At 42.2% G+C, this 15,572-nt stretch overlaps 1 protein-coding gene across 3 annotated transcripts in view; it reads right to left on the reverse strand.

The window, feature by feature from the left end:
- The window catches only part of LOC100745824 (multidrug resistance protein homolog 49), a 75,385-nt gene extending 63,993 nt beyond the window's left edge, over positions 1 to 11,392 (reverse strand). For 2 of the 3 annotated variants that reach the window (XM_012387228.3, XM_012387225.3), the window contains exons 1-4: positions 11,130 to 11,392; positions 1,860 to 1,958; positions 357 to 793; positions 48 to 268 (exon numbers count right to left, since the gene is read on the reverse strand). The gene's annotated coding sequence lies outside the window, so the exon portion shown is untranslated. Of the gene's footprint in view, positions 1 to 47; positions 269 to 356; positions 794 to 1,335; positions 1,455 to 1,859; positions 1,959 to 11,129 lie in introns of those variants that run through there. The other variant, XM_024368561.2, reaches the window with a different exon arrangement.
- Between the last annotated feature and the right edge of the window lie 4,180 nt (positions 11,393 to 15,572).

Consider the following 15,572-nt stretch of genomic DNA (forward strand, 5'->3'; position numbering starts at 1 on the left):
GTAGCGATCAGAGGCGTATTAGAAAGTACGTCGATGGACGTATGTACCTGTCTAACACAAAGCACGAACTCGCTGAGCAACAATTGCGTGAACGAGCATACACGGCAGCTGTATCAATAGTTGATCTTTCTTTGCAGCACGTGTTACGAAGGACTCATGTTTTCCTCGTTCTTTGTCTCAATTTTTCTTCGCTGTATTTTATCTTTAACACGCTTCTACGAAAACCTCTTCAAATTCGTTTCTCGTACGAACGCTCGATAAATCGGATCTGAAACGACAGAGACATGAATTATTCCATACTTGTACCGTGGAGGCGAGTTCAGAATATGAGCAGTTACACGAAACGTTCCACTTACCTGCGCGTGAAAATCAAACATCTCGCGAGAATTATGTAAAAATGAGAAATCAGGCTGTTATCGCAGAGGCTAATCATAACTAAACGTACGCGTATGTACGCGCCGCTGCTGTCGTCCTCTGAAATCTATCGAAGATCGTTTATTTTACATTCACTCTGGATACCTGGGCAGCTCACACGTTTTACAATTTGTCGCCTATCGGAACGTGACCGGTTGCGTCGTGGCTACGAGGCCGTGTGCTCTCCTTCAGCGGCATGCAAATCGATCCGCGTGTTCACTCGTCGTTCACTGATCCTATACACGGTGTATATGGACACGTATATATTCCACGATTTCACCTAAAAAGCCTATAAATATTCTCGTATGTTGATCATCTTGTTATTCGTATTTCCGATAAACCTCCTCTGCTTCACCATATGTCCGCCTGCCAACCTAACCTGTTCAGAAACAACATTTATATCAAAAATAGTATTCTAACTACGATTATCAAATTACATAATTTCATATTTATATGGATGTATCGAGTTGTTCGGAAATATTGACTTCGTATCGTATTGGAAAATCGATATAAAAATCTGTTCTATATTTAAGAAAATTATAGAGAAATAGAAGGATTATTAAACGAGAAGCGAATGATTCGATAAAATCTTAATTCCATGGAAATATTTCTAAATTGCTTTAATTGCTTTATAAATTTCGCTATGAATTTTCCAAACAACCCAATAATTAAAGAAATGAATATACCTAATCTAAGATCTGTTTCACCAATTAAATGGTGTAACAAATACTTTACTTTAAATATTTTCCATATTTTTGCATATTAGACGCGTTCTGTTTATTCTTGCACCTTCAAATTTGCATAAACATCGAGTAGCTAGCAATTATCAATACGTTTCTCGCGAATGAACGCAATATCTGCGTCAAGAGTCATGCGACGCTCTATCCCGGAAATTCTTTTTATTTCCACGATTATACTTACTTTGCATCGCACGATTACGCGTTGTCGTGTGACGTAACCGTCCCAACATCGTTCTAATTAATTTATGTGCTGCTTATGCGGCCTACGCGGCATCTCTGAATCCGATCATTTAACCGAACTAAATGAGCGCGCCTCGGACGCAGAACCGGCCGCGTTTTATTAGACTTAATTCGACCGGGTCGTTTTAATTCGATACGTCGACTCGGCTAGAGAGATGACACGACTGACTCTCGTATTTACGAAACGCCTCTCGTGCCTTCCTCGTTACATGGAAAAAGAATTGGCAAACATATGCGAAACAATCGAAAAATCGACGTTGCAACGAGCTATGTAAAAACGCGTCGAACATACGAGCTGTCCGTGGTTTTCGCGTCACGCGCGCGGAAATATGCGACGCGGCGTCTAACAATGAACTCGTACAGGTCGACGAACTACGATCACGAAGGATAAAAACCGGAACGTTACGCGAATAACGAGATTCCGCGGATCGGGAATGAATATGAGCCCGATCGATTGATACTTACACTCATCGGTTACGGGCTGTATTATCGCACTGGCAGCACGAAACTTCGTTAAACGGCTCCTAGCCGACGACCCTGGCAGCCATTAACGTGCGCGATAGTCTATATAAACAGAAAAATGCCAATGTCAATAATCCGAGTTTCTGAGAACGAGCTCGATCTCAACTCCACCCGGCTTAATAGAAAAAAATAAGGAAAGCAAGAGTGAAGAATTCAAGACAATTGAATTGTTTTGCCCGTACTCCATAGAGATAATAAAAATGTTTTTATCTTAATTCTCGTGAACGGTGTCCAACTGTGCTACTCCATAAACACGACTAATTTCTAATATATACCAATTAAACAAGTTCTATAGTTAGCAAGACCTTCGTATTAACTTAGATCTATAGGCCTACACTGGCTCACGAATGTATTTAATTATTTACAACTCGTATCATAGACAACTTTTACATGCATATTGTATACGTTATGTAAAACGTTTTGAAATTTCATTAACACTATAAAAAGACACGCTATCGTGACTATATTGGCCGAATTTGAAACCGATCTGAAAACGTACTCGTATACAAAGGCTACGCGATATCTACTGCAAGGATATCTCTTGCATGTATATCTAATAAAAAATTAATATATAGCATGAACAGCTATCTGAAGCGTATGAAAGGTGTTAAATATCTTCAGATTGATTCCAGACTCTACACTCGTGATAGTTGAATTTCATAAAAGCGCTAATGAAATTTCAAAATATGTCGCGTAACGCACATAATGTATTCATAAAGCGCATCTACAAATGTTCGAATACGTTCTTGAGCCTGCGCGCGTGCATCGAAGACTGCAGAGCCACTGTTTTCGTATCCTTCGAGTCGTGTTACTAACCGCACCAAGAACGCGGCAGAACGAGAAAGTCTTTAAAAGTTTGTTGCACAACCAGTGTGCCTTCTGCATTTGCATCTGAATCGCACAGGTGAACGCGAATTTTATTCCAGCCAGCTTATATTTCTACCCTAGGATCACGATACGAACGTGCAACGTTGCCCGTTCCTATCAATCATTCGGGATCCCGTTGCTTGCCACCTCGAGGCTGTGTTCGAAACTTTCCTTCTCCCACCCCTTGCTTCCCTCCTCCCACCCGTTAGGCGACGACGCTGTGACGCGACGCGGACACTGGAAAAAGGGGAATGGAGTTTTGGTGCACCGTAGTCGGAGAAAATTTCAGTTTTCCCTCCGAGCGAGGAATTCCGACGACGCCTTGGGCAGATGAAACACGAAGGTACGTCTAGACATGGAGAACCGTTCGAAAGAGTCTGCCACGGAATATTTCCCTTTTTAGGATCCCGTATTGCCTCCACTTGCATTTGCATGGGAATATTTACTGGACTCTATCGAAAGATTATTTCAGTGAAACGATAATATTTTCTCTTTGAGGGCAAGAGAATGTTGAATTTGATGAAATATTTTCAACTTTTCGTATCAGAGGTTACGTATGCATAGACAATGGAAGAAGTTCGATCGACTCTTTCGTACCCATCGAGAACAAGCGTACTTACGAAAATATCTCGAAGAAAGTAGCATTCTTGGCAGCTATAGAGATCGCGAAGAAAAACGGCAGTCCGGCTGTTACGCGATTTTTCTTTACCGAAAGCCTCTCTGGTTTTCTATACACTACGCGTCTACCTATCATCTAGCTTAGACCGAGTCGAACAAGAAACGCTGACATTGAACAATGAAGGCACTAGAAAACTACCGTGCAGCTTGTTTAGCTACTGTATACTGTCGAGCGCGACCGGTTTCGCAGAAGAACAGAGGGAAATCGTCACATCGCGAGCTTTCGCTTCTCTTAACTGGAAAAGGAATTCATCGAGATCGACTGATAACCTTGTTGTTATCAGGAAATTGACGACCATCGACGAAAAGATAAAAAACAACCGATCGAAACGTGCCATACTCGTGATAAGAATAGAACGTTCTAAGCTTTTAGATACGTTAAACTTTGATAAAAAGACAAGTTACAAAATTAGATTAGCGACTTCGCTAATTTTCGTAACAGAAAATTTCGTAAAGTTCTCGCGTTCGAAGTTTCGGCTCTCAGGAAGGATTATCGTGACCAGCGAACCGTACTACTCTGGCCAGCTCCTTCCAGCAGTCTCTTTTTGCTTCGTTTCATAATGAATTTTACCGCTAATTGACCTTCGCAGATGGCGTTCAATCGGTCGAGCAACCGCGAGCATGGTTCAGGTTCGACTCCGATCCGACACAACGGATCGTTCGCTCTAAGAACAGGACAATAAATTGCACGAAAGTTCGAGCTAACGCGAGTACGTCGACCTCTGCAACGATCGATGGTGTATCTCCAGGCTATGTACTTAAAGGTGCACGCACACCGATCGTAGCTTTCGCTACAACGCGATCGATCGCCTCGTAGACTCCGGTGAATCTCCCGACCCATTGTGAGATTGCCAAACCGCTGAATAGTTTTCTCCGATCTTGTTTCACTATCTTTCAAAACAACGCGTGGGTTCGGACCAACGATTTATCGACGTAATCGGAGTACTTGGTGAAACGTTTATTCAGAAGAAATTTTATTCTTGATGTTTCTAAAGGCCTACGTATGGCAAGTAGATTTTTACCCGGAAGTTGCTCACACTCGTTCGACCTAGTAGATTTATCGGAAGCTTTCGCGATAGCAGCGGATCCCAGCTATTGCATCGACTCACAGTATGCTGACGTTCTGTAAACATCGCGGCACGACGCTGAAGAGGACTGACACGTTGAAACTGGCGAACGAACGAAACACGAGCCGGAACACGTGGAGAATATGCTATACGTGGAAAACGTCCTACGTATGTAGATTTATCGTAAACGAGTATTACTTCGAATATCTGAAAACAATTTGCTCCAAACGAATACCCCAGTGTCTTTGGAAGGAAATTAAAATAAGAAGTTTCACCTACACTACACCTTCGAATCGGAAGTGGAAGGATCTGGTACAAAAGCGTTGAACCGCGGAGGATCGATAAGCTGTGCAAATTTTCAGGCAAGAAACGAATCGCTCGAAAGCACCGACTCGACTAGGCCGACGATCATTTTCTCTGCTTGTTTTCTGGTCGCCTGTTCCGTGCATACATGCACGCCGCGCAAATTATAGAGGCTACCCTTCCACGTGTATTAACGCGGCAACCATTAGGACGCGGTCGGAACTTCTCGATCGATCCACCTAAAATTGCGCGAGAACATCGGCAAGAAAGGAAAGCCGGGGGAACGTGGCTAAATGGGAAGTCGTAATTGCGTACGCTGGATAATTCTGGGATGCGTGGTCGTAAACTCGATCGATTGAGCGCCATATCGACGTTTCCTGCCGACTAAATTCGTAATAGGAATAATATTCGACTTCTGAGAAATAATCCATCAACAGTGAAAATCAGTCGCGTATAATTTTTTGTAAATGGATATTATAATAACAATGGAGTGAAATTGAAGAGTGTTTACGTTTGTGAGAGCCTCGAGTGACCGACAAACGGAAACCACGCGAGATATTAGAAGTCCGGCTATGTGATTACGAGTCGCCAACGATCAAACTATCAAATTACCTTGGGAAAGGCTATTCCACTAATGTTCCATATATACAGTAGGTCATTAAAGTATTTAAACACTTATGGAAACTTTTCCTTAATATACTACGTGTGTTAAAGAAATGATTACAACATTGAAATACAACTGTGACGATCACACTGGTAGAGTTTAAAACAAATTCGAGAATGTACATAGAAGGTACACGATATTTTAACGCATTCAGTCACTTTTAGCACATTTAGCAATTACATACTTAAGGGAACTGTTCGTACGACATATACGATACGGTTTTATTAGATATATCATTGTAATAAACGTCTCGTAACCTTTATATACAGATCTACGTTGGCTCTAAATTGTACCACTATAGTCACGATAATCGTGTGTCATTTCGATGCTAATGAAATTTCATGAAAGATTTACATAATACACATAACGTATTTATAAAACTTTGTTACGGCAATAATTCGAATATTTTTCACAGTGGCTCTACGTATTTACAGGAATCGCGATCTTAATTGTTGACTATGTAGCGAACGAGTTTATACAAATATCTCTCGATTTAGCTATCAATTCTCTTATGTGATCCGAACCCGATTCAAAATTACAACCAATCAAAAAAATGGAGCAACTTATGGGATTACACGAGAAACTACAGATGTTTAATTTCCAGTAACTATTGCAACGTTCAGGAAAGAGGAGCTTATCGAAATATCCAGGACATCGAATAACGAGCAACTCGGAAAATCAATATTAACAGTTGCTTCACGGAACGCCATGGATGCGTCAGTGATATCGATACGCGATTCCCAGAGTCGGAAATCACAGTTGTTAAACGCATTCGTGCAATAAGTTTATCGAGTTGTATGCAGATACGTATGCATGTGCACGGTTCACGTTAACTGGCGTTTGCATTTTTCACGCGGCACCTTGGAACGAAATCTTCCGATTGAAACGAGTTTCATCATACGATCATGTTCAAGAGATTCGTTATTACCCTCCACGGGATAACGCGCCGTTTTGCAGTCGGAAAAAAGAGAGAAAGTATCGTAACTTTAGATGGGCGAGGGAAAAAAGCATCGCGACTCTACATCGATACAAAATCGTTCGAGTTGTTACCTGTTTGATAAACTTTCCTCGATATTCCCTATTTTTCATTGACTTTTTTGTTTTTCTCTTTCTTTTTTTTTACATGACGCTTATCGCGATTATTTTATTCCGGGCACCGGTTGTGCTATGTTTTTCTTTTTTTTTCTTTTTCAGGAATTTTAGAAGATAAAATGTATTATTCAGGTGTCGTACAATAGCACGGCGGAATTAATGTTTTATTTATTAATTGAAACATGCGATGCGTCAGTGTAAATGAAAAAGCTCGAAAGCAAGACAAAGAACCGGGCGGCTGGTCATTTTCACAAGCAATAAAACCTTTGCCCATTAACGTCAAAGGGGAGGATGCAATTCGTATTTTTATCTACCTCCGTGACTCGGTATGCGTTATCGTTATCTGTAATAAGACAACGAAGAAACTGTCTGCACGAGCGATGCGAGCGAGCTAGCTTTCAAGGCTGCACTTCTGCAGGATGCAGAATCGAGGTACAAAAAACAGGGTGAAAAAAGATAGACGATGAAACGTTGCGCAGTACGTTTATCCCTGCAGGCCCCGCGTTCCATCTATACGAGCCAGACACAGCAACAGGAAGCATCGATCTTTCGAATAGAACGTCTGACAATCTGGTAGACGATCGACGAAGGCGATTTTTGCAAAGTGTCATCTAGTTCCGATACTGAAAATTCTCCTGAAAAATTGAACGCCATTCGCTTGAATAATTCAGCTTTAAACAGATAACGAATATTTCCATTTAAAGTAAACGACAGAATACACGTCGATTTGGGTAACGCAGCGGTTTATTTCAGATCGCTGATGTCATTCTTATTATAAGCAAATGCTTACAAAACGTTGCAAAGGTGAGAGCCTCGTTTGGTCTTGAAACGTCCAAGAAACGGTCGCATATTCATCAGCCAGTGTTTCATAGAATGCAACGGTAGCGCGTCCAATACGTAAAACAAAGACGCATACGAATTGAATGTCTTGTATAATCTGACACGTTTAAAAACCGATGAAAAACCGGAAGATCTGCAGAATCGTCGTGTACATATATATCGATTGCTTTTAAGCAAAAAAAAAACGACTGATCATCGAGCGCTTGCTTACGTTGATTTATTTCTTTCGTAGAGGAGGTACCCGCCGCGCGTTTCAAAAACTAAATTAAACACGCGAACCTGCATTTTCAAAGGGAGTCGCGCCCGATCGCCATAGAAAGGCCGTTTAATTACTTGTCAAGGGGCAAAATGATGCATCGCGGCCGAAACACAGGATATACATAAATTTCGTGGTGAACGGATCGCCAGGCTTGGCCCGGCAACAAATTTCATTATCGCGGAAAATATTGCCCCGTGGCCCGATCGATCCTCTAAATAATTTCGATCCCGCTAATGCGGCCTGGACGTTGGTAGCCTTCGATGGAAAATCGCTACGAGCGTAATTTGATTTGCATACTACGTCCCTGGCCGATCGGATCGTTCCAACCTAGCTCGTTTCCGTCGTGCTTTTTTATTCATCGCGCTCGTCGTTTGTGATAAACGTACTTGACTTTAGAATTCTCGCTATCCAAGCGTCTTAGAAACGTTAATCATCTCTGGTGACTGTAGTGTCATAAGCAGAGCTACACACACACGACTCGTATTTAAATGAAACGACGCGTTTCGAACGAGACACCACGGAACTTTCCGATCGACCGTGACGGGTACGCGCGGCCTCGCAACACCCAAGAGACGCTCTCTTTTCACCCATGTCTCTCTCTCGACTCACCTCGGGCGTTTTTATTTTTGGCCGATCAAAGAGGAGCGGACGCGTACACGCGCAAAGTAACTCGAACGTCGCAGAGAATAGCTCGTTCATGATGACGGCGAGAGTACATAGAACGGGTGTTCCCATGCGGTACACGTTCGCCAGCAGAGCAACGTTCCACGGGATATAGGGTTCCGCGAGGAAAATATGCGGCCATTCATCTGCCGGGAATGACAATGAACGGATAGAATCGCGTCCACGCGTTTCCAGCCAACTAATCGACTTCGTTTACCTTGCTCCATTACGCTGGCAGAAAAATCTCTTGCACCGTCGAGATAATGTGCACCGCCTTTCGCGTATCTTGCCGCTTACGTAAGATTTTGGAGCGCGTTCGTACGACGTTTTTCTCGCCCACGGAACATTACTCAAGCATCGTGTAAAGTGGAAAACCAAGTTGAATCGATTAAGCAGACTGGCGTCAAACTCGAGACGCGGAAAACGAAACTCAAGTATGTGTAAATGGGTGATGGCAAATGACCTGATGTCATGCTGCCTAGGCCTTGAAACTTGAAACGAATGCTGTGTAAGGGTCTTGCTCGGAGTGGGGAAAGCGATAATGCTTTCTGGTAAGCCGAAGCATCGCAACAACGCGACACTTGGCCTGAAACCTCGGTCAAGAATAGATTCTTTAGAAACTTGTATTATATATTCCGAAGAATCTTCTACTTTGTAAACAGCAGATACGTAGATATCGTTCGTCCATGCAGAAGAACCAATTTGACGTTGTACACCACGCGGTATACTCTTTGAAACTGCAAGTCGACGTATAAGCTACGTTTGAATGTCGCGAACACTACGTTGTTGTAAAATGGGCTGGGTTTAAGATAATAACATGGTTGCTTAAGCTGGTGAATTTCAAAGTTGGCGTGCAGCTACCTTTGTACCCCGCTATCAAGCTGACGTAAGATTTGTTTGTAGACCTTTAGATAAAAGCGCGTTCGACTCTGAAGGTGATTCCTTCTGTTTCGACGATCGAAAAGCTGCTCGCGAGCCTGCTATCTCGCGTGATTCACGATCGGCGGGCTATTTTCTGCACGAAGGCCATATCCACGCGCTCGAATCGCGTTTTGGAGCGCTCGACGAACGCGATTCTCCGTGTTCGACACATTTAACAAAATAATATAATACGTAGAAACGGGAATCTCTCGCGCAATGTCTCTTTATTTTACTCTAGTCGAATTCTGCTATACGAATTTCATTTTATGCGACGATGCATCGCACACGAATTCCAATCAGGTAAAGAATCGCGAATGTTTACACGTTCGCTGCTCTAAACACGATTGAAGCGCGGTTTTCTATAATCCCAAACGCTTCGTTCCATCCAACGCTATTCGAAAAATGTCCGTTGTATTTTGTATCACGGCCATACGTGTTCGCAAACGAATCGACGAAACTTTTCTTTCGAAAGTCCACATACCAATAGTATACCGTGTCACCGATTACGCTTCGTGTTTAAAGCTGCGCAGTACAATGTCGTCGAGAATATCACGATATTTCGTTACGTCTAATTACTTATTTTCATATGGATAACTTCTTAATTTAGATATAAGTGTTTCTAATTTTTCAATAGTTATTCGTGGACAGCACGCTCGACATAGTTACGACTGCTCTCCCCACCTTGAGGCCAACCAGGCGACCTTTGTTACATTTTTAAATTCCTCTGGAAACAGTCATCGGATTAGGCGACGATCAGTGATAACAATGACCTCGTTTAAAAATACGAGTCAGAAAGTATACGAACAACGGCGAAATAGAACGCGCGAGATTCAAACCGGAAGCGCACATGTTTCGGCCACGCGGATTCTGAAAAATCGATATCTCGTCGTAGAACCGGTGGCGTTGCGTGCATCCTTAAAGCAGAGCCAAGACTAAAACTGGTAACACTCTGTGCTACCTGGCTCGACCAGGTCAAATACGACCAATGGGACGAGTCACGCATACAAGTGTACCGAAGTATCATACGCGAAGCTAACACAGAGCAGTTTTACCTGGTCGTGTTGCGCGATGGCTAGTGTAACTGGTTTCGAGGTTTCACCAAATTTTAAATTCCACGAAAACACCTAACACGCGAATGAAAACATAAACACTCGTAACATCGTAGGACGACGTAACAATCAGTGTGCCCTACGCTCGAATACGTCGTTTTTTAAAATAAAAAGGGGGCAGGAGGAATTTGTTGACGAAATTTTACGAGATTCGTACGGGAAAAAACTTTCTTCTACGAAGAGACGATCTTTGAGCAAAATCTAGACAACGCAGACTTCGATTTTCGACATCTGACAGATCTTTTACACAGAGAATCGACACAGCGAGTATTGCGGAGAAATAAGAGGCTCGTGTTTTCAACGAAGAGAGAAGCATGTTTCTGGAAGCTACTAGAGAGAACGCCTAATTTTGTCACCAATGCTGAGTACCGCTATACTGACCAAAGTGTCGTATGTGCTATGTCTGAATAAACAACGCTATAAGAAAAGGCTGATATTCCAATGAAATTTGAATCAAATCACGCGTTGTACGCTGTTTTCGGGCGAAAATTCTAAGAGGGAAGAGATGTCTCGAAGAGACCGATAAGATCAACGTTTAACGAAATGGAGTCTCGGTTGCATTTAAAAGACGGGAATGCCGAGAATTCGTTAACAGGAGTAACGCGTTGCTTAGCAACTGGAAAAGAAGGAAAGCGGTAGATGTTGATACGGAGCAACGTGCAGAAAATACGCGGAAATACTTTTGTATGTGGCGCGTGTCCCGGTTGGTGGAAATCGCGATCCAGCCCCTATATATCTCCATCGGTTTACCTTTAATCCTCGTACACTGCGAGTCAGCGTGTTTTATCGACGATGGCCACAACGTTTCGACACTTTCTGTCGTGTTACCAAACGACGAAACGATCCACTCCGGTTTCTGGCTGTGGGACGTGTTTGTAAACGAACTGGAGTGACACTGCGGCAACTGACTCGCTTATAGAAACGACGTTCGACACGTTGCGGACAGAAGGCCGTTTTACACTGACCCCCTGCCACTGGAACTTCTACGTATAACCATCGTCTACGTCCTGCCACACTGCCACGGTTGCCATGTTGCGTTCTTGCCTATGTGTGCGTTGCCTATAGTCTGCTCACCGCCGGTGTGCATGCCATCGCAAGTGTCAGGTTCTGCCACGAAACCGTGCACACCGAAACGCGTGGAACACAACAAAGAACATTACATTTTCTTCTCTTTGTACGTTCAACGTGATTTCCTATACGGTTAAGGATTTTCGTGAGCGAAAAAGTGGAAGACAATGATCGATTGCCGTGAATCCGGAACGATCGAACGAGATCCATGCGATTTAACTCTGCACGCGATGAATCGAGTGGAAAATCTTGGAAAAGAATCGCTGATTCATCGGAAAATGTTTGAAAATATGTAGATCGATAGAAGGGATAGCGACGCGATGCAAATGGACGCGAGTGCTATTTTAAACCATGATACGATTTCTATATAAAAATGACAAATGTTTTCGACACGTTACATAAGGAACTGATAAGTCGACGGTTTGCGGTAAGCAAAGAAACGGTCGTTGAGACTCAAGAATAGCGAGCTAATCTTTGCAGAAAAGAAGTAATCAACGAAGGAGGAAAACGCAGACCGCGTTGTAAAACCAAGGAGATTGATGGGAGTCGAGTAGTATCTTCCGACTGACAATAAAATTTCCACGAGTTTAATTACGTAATTCGGATTTCAATTATTCGCTAATAAGTAACTGCGATAATTCACTGATTACTAGTGTTCGCAGCTGACTAAACAATTTTCACAAACGGCGAACTAATGAATGGGGGAGTAAAATAATAACGCCACGTGGTTTATCGCGAAATAAATTCGGCCAGCGACTAACACGGTAACCCCGCTACAACGATTGCCTATTACAGGAAAAAGGGATTTCGTCGAAAATCCAGTGTAACGTGATAAAAGGCGAATCGAATTTGGTTGTTTACGATTTCCATTTACGTTCAATTAGATAACAATATTGACGTCACAGGGCTGCACTGAAAACTCCACGATTCGGATGATCATCGAGGCATTAGCAAAAGTGTTGTTTGAAATGGAGTTATCGCGTTTCTCGCTAGAAACACGTAATCGTTTCAAGATCGTCGTGAACGATGGCTCTCAAGGTTGATTGCTTTTCCAGAGAATCGTTCGTTCGAAGCGTGTAAAATAAATTACGAGACGGACAAACCTATTCGATCCACGACTCATGGTAATATTTTTTGCAAATCAATTTACATCACTGACCGAGGATGCCAAGGAACTCAATGACCAAGAAAGTCTCGTATTATCTATAATCAGCACGAACCATACTTACGTAAAATTCTCGAGCCTCGGATGACTGCTTACGTAACTACCGCTAATTTGTTTTTCGATCGTATCTACGAGTTTGATACGAGTAAGAAGCCGTGACACAATGTCTTTCAAAATTCTGCAGCTATAACGATCACATCCACCATTGTTTGCTCGTATAACACCGGTTGCCGGAATCGATCGGCCGTGAATCATCGAGTCACGAGGGTTGAACGCTAAAAGGCACGCGTTTCCATCCGAAAAACCGTCGATTCTACCTCGGGACCGCGCAATACGCGTCACGTTAGCACCGGCTCGTAATTAAATTTCAATGGCCGTATATTTTGTGCGTTACAGCCGCAGCTTGTACGCGCGGATACGCCGCGAAAAATTTTACTGCTGTGCGAGCAGATTCTAGATAACAACGCGAACGAATATGAAAAAAGGAAACAGGGAAAAGGGACAACGTGAAAAAAGGATAGGAAAATCGGAGGGCAGTGGAAAAAATATCGTTAATTCGACCGGTATTAACGCGTTGAAATATTCAACGGCATTGAAAGCCATGGAGTATGACGAAACGAAATTCACGCGACGTTTCATGCATTTTGCAAACGCGAACCATCGTATACTGTCCCCGTAATTTATCCGTTGTTACGGTTATTCACTCGCGGTCAGGATCACAGAACGACGGAGTCCTCTATGAATAAGTCACGCCTTCGTTCGTTACCGGTACACTTTTGCCTTCTCGATTCGGTAACTCGACCGATCACTTAACCCACTTGCCTGGCATACATTTCACTAAAGTTTATCTGTGCGATAAGGCGAATCACCCATGAAACGGATTACACGGGCCCACGAATTTCGTTATCAAAATCTGTTAGACGTAAAAAGTCAAAGTTTAACGTAAAAAATTTATATTAATATCATACGCTTCTCATCTAAGGATAAAGAATTTGAGGTTTATAACAATATGATATATGTGAAATTAATATCACAAATAACACGAAATTACAAATACGAATAAATCTCTTATCCATTCGTTTGACCTTGTACAATCCGTAAAAATGAAACGTTTGAATAATTTAATATTTAATACTATAGGATTTATTTATTCAGAAATATTAGAAATTAGGACTTTCAATGATTTCTGTCCTATATGATAGGTTTATTGATAGACGGATCTATTTACAATGGATTAAACAGGAAACGATGTTTATTTAACGTAAACTAAATACGATAATGTGCTATAACTGAAACAAGTAAATGGATAATTCACAACTCACAACTAATAGTTTACAACTCACAACTAATAGTTTACAACTCACAACTAATAGTTTACAATTCACAACTAATAGTTTACAACTCACAACTAATAGTTTACAACTCACGATAACTCGGCAACTCAACTCTCGACGCCTCACAACTCGTTAACGACTCCTTACAACTCGACTCTCAAGTTACGACTGCCTGTTAATTCGTCCTTCTCCTTTAAATATCCCTTTGTCTTCTCTCATGGCCCCACCACGTACGTGTTCCATAATATCAACAACGTTGTTTATGATTCGCCCTATGTTTCTTAGGTAATCTGTCCACGATACTGCAATACTTTCATCGAAACGATTTAAGAAAAAATTGAATTAAACCCTGTAGCTTTGTAGCGATGGTCCACCATAATAAATGAATCTCGTATTCCCAATTATTTTTTTTGTCCTTCCACCCAAGTGATCTAGAACTACCCCCACCTCGTCATCTAGAATTGCTGGGGGGTTGCCCATTTCCCTGCATCGAATCATTAGATTGGTGCGTGTGAAATTTCTGTGCATTCTGTTTTGTAGATAATATGTTTTAGAGTTATAAGACATTTCATATGTGTTAGAATACAACGATATTAATCGCATACAGATGAGGTGATTGATCGAACGGATTCTTCCCTACCGATATCCCCACTAGCGTGCGTTCGTGAGATGTACCGCGACGGCTAACACGTGCATGCTCTTTTGAGAATTCGGCGGAAGAAGCGTAAGGATATGGATGGAAAATTGGGCACGTCGAGAAGCTACTAGAAGGTTCCGTGGCACATGTGACGCCACACAGATATCTACTCAGGTCACGCTCTTTACTTCAAAACCTTTTCAAGGGCCATGAGTAACTAAGTCAGTGAGTCTGAGAATAACTAGTCAACTGTCTACATTCCACAACACTCACTTATATTTCCTGTAATAATTGTTTAATAAATATCCCAAATAATATTATTTCAACACAAACATTGTGTCTTCCACAGATTATTAATCTTAATTCCGAGATTAAATTCTAACAATATGCTCCAATTTAATGATATTCAAAGATCCATGCAATTTGTAACTAACGAGACGAACATGTTCCAATTACACGAAACAATGGCACCGGGTCTAATGAAAAAGATGGAAGCAATTCGTGGCAACGAGACGCCTTCCACGTCTCTAAATTCGCGCGTAACGAAGAGCAGCAACGCTTGGCCGATGAATCGAAGCTACGTTCCGCATTCGAAACGAGATCACAACGTGCCATGCAAATGGGCAAAGATTTGTCAGGCATCGACGGCATAATCTGCCGGGCCTACTTTCAATTACCAAAATCTCGGATGATTCTATCGTCGTGAGAAACAGCGTCATACGTGTCCCTGAATCTCGAGAGATCTTCCCTGCGGCACCTGGGTAATTTACATACGATTAATCTTGATCACTGCTGCCATCCTCAGAGACCTGTCTTCGTCGGCGTAACGACGGGAAGCAGGTTAAACGGAGAATACCTAGCGGAGATACATGATCGATCGTTACGTTCGTGTATTCAAGTTGCCGCAGGACGAATTCTCACTGAAACGAGAATCGATTTGATTAGATACATCCTTTCGGTTCTAAGCAGCAAGCAATATATTCAATTTG

Source organism: Bombus impatiens, unplaced genomic scaffold (genome assembly GCF_000188095.3).
Source record: "Bombus impatiens unplaced genomic scaffold, BIMP_2.2 scf_0463, whole genome shotgun sequence".
Classification (NCBI taxonomy): domain Eukaryota; kingdom Metazoa; phylum Arthropoda; class Insecta; order Hymenoptera; family Apidae; genus Bombus; species Bombus impatiens.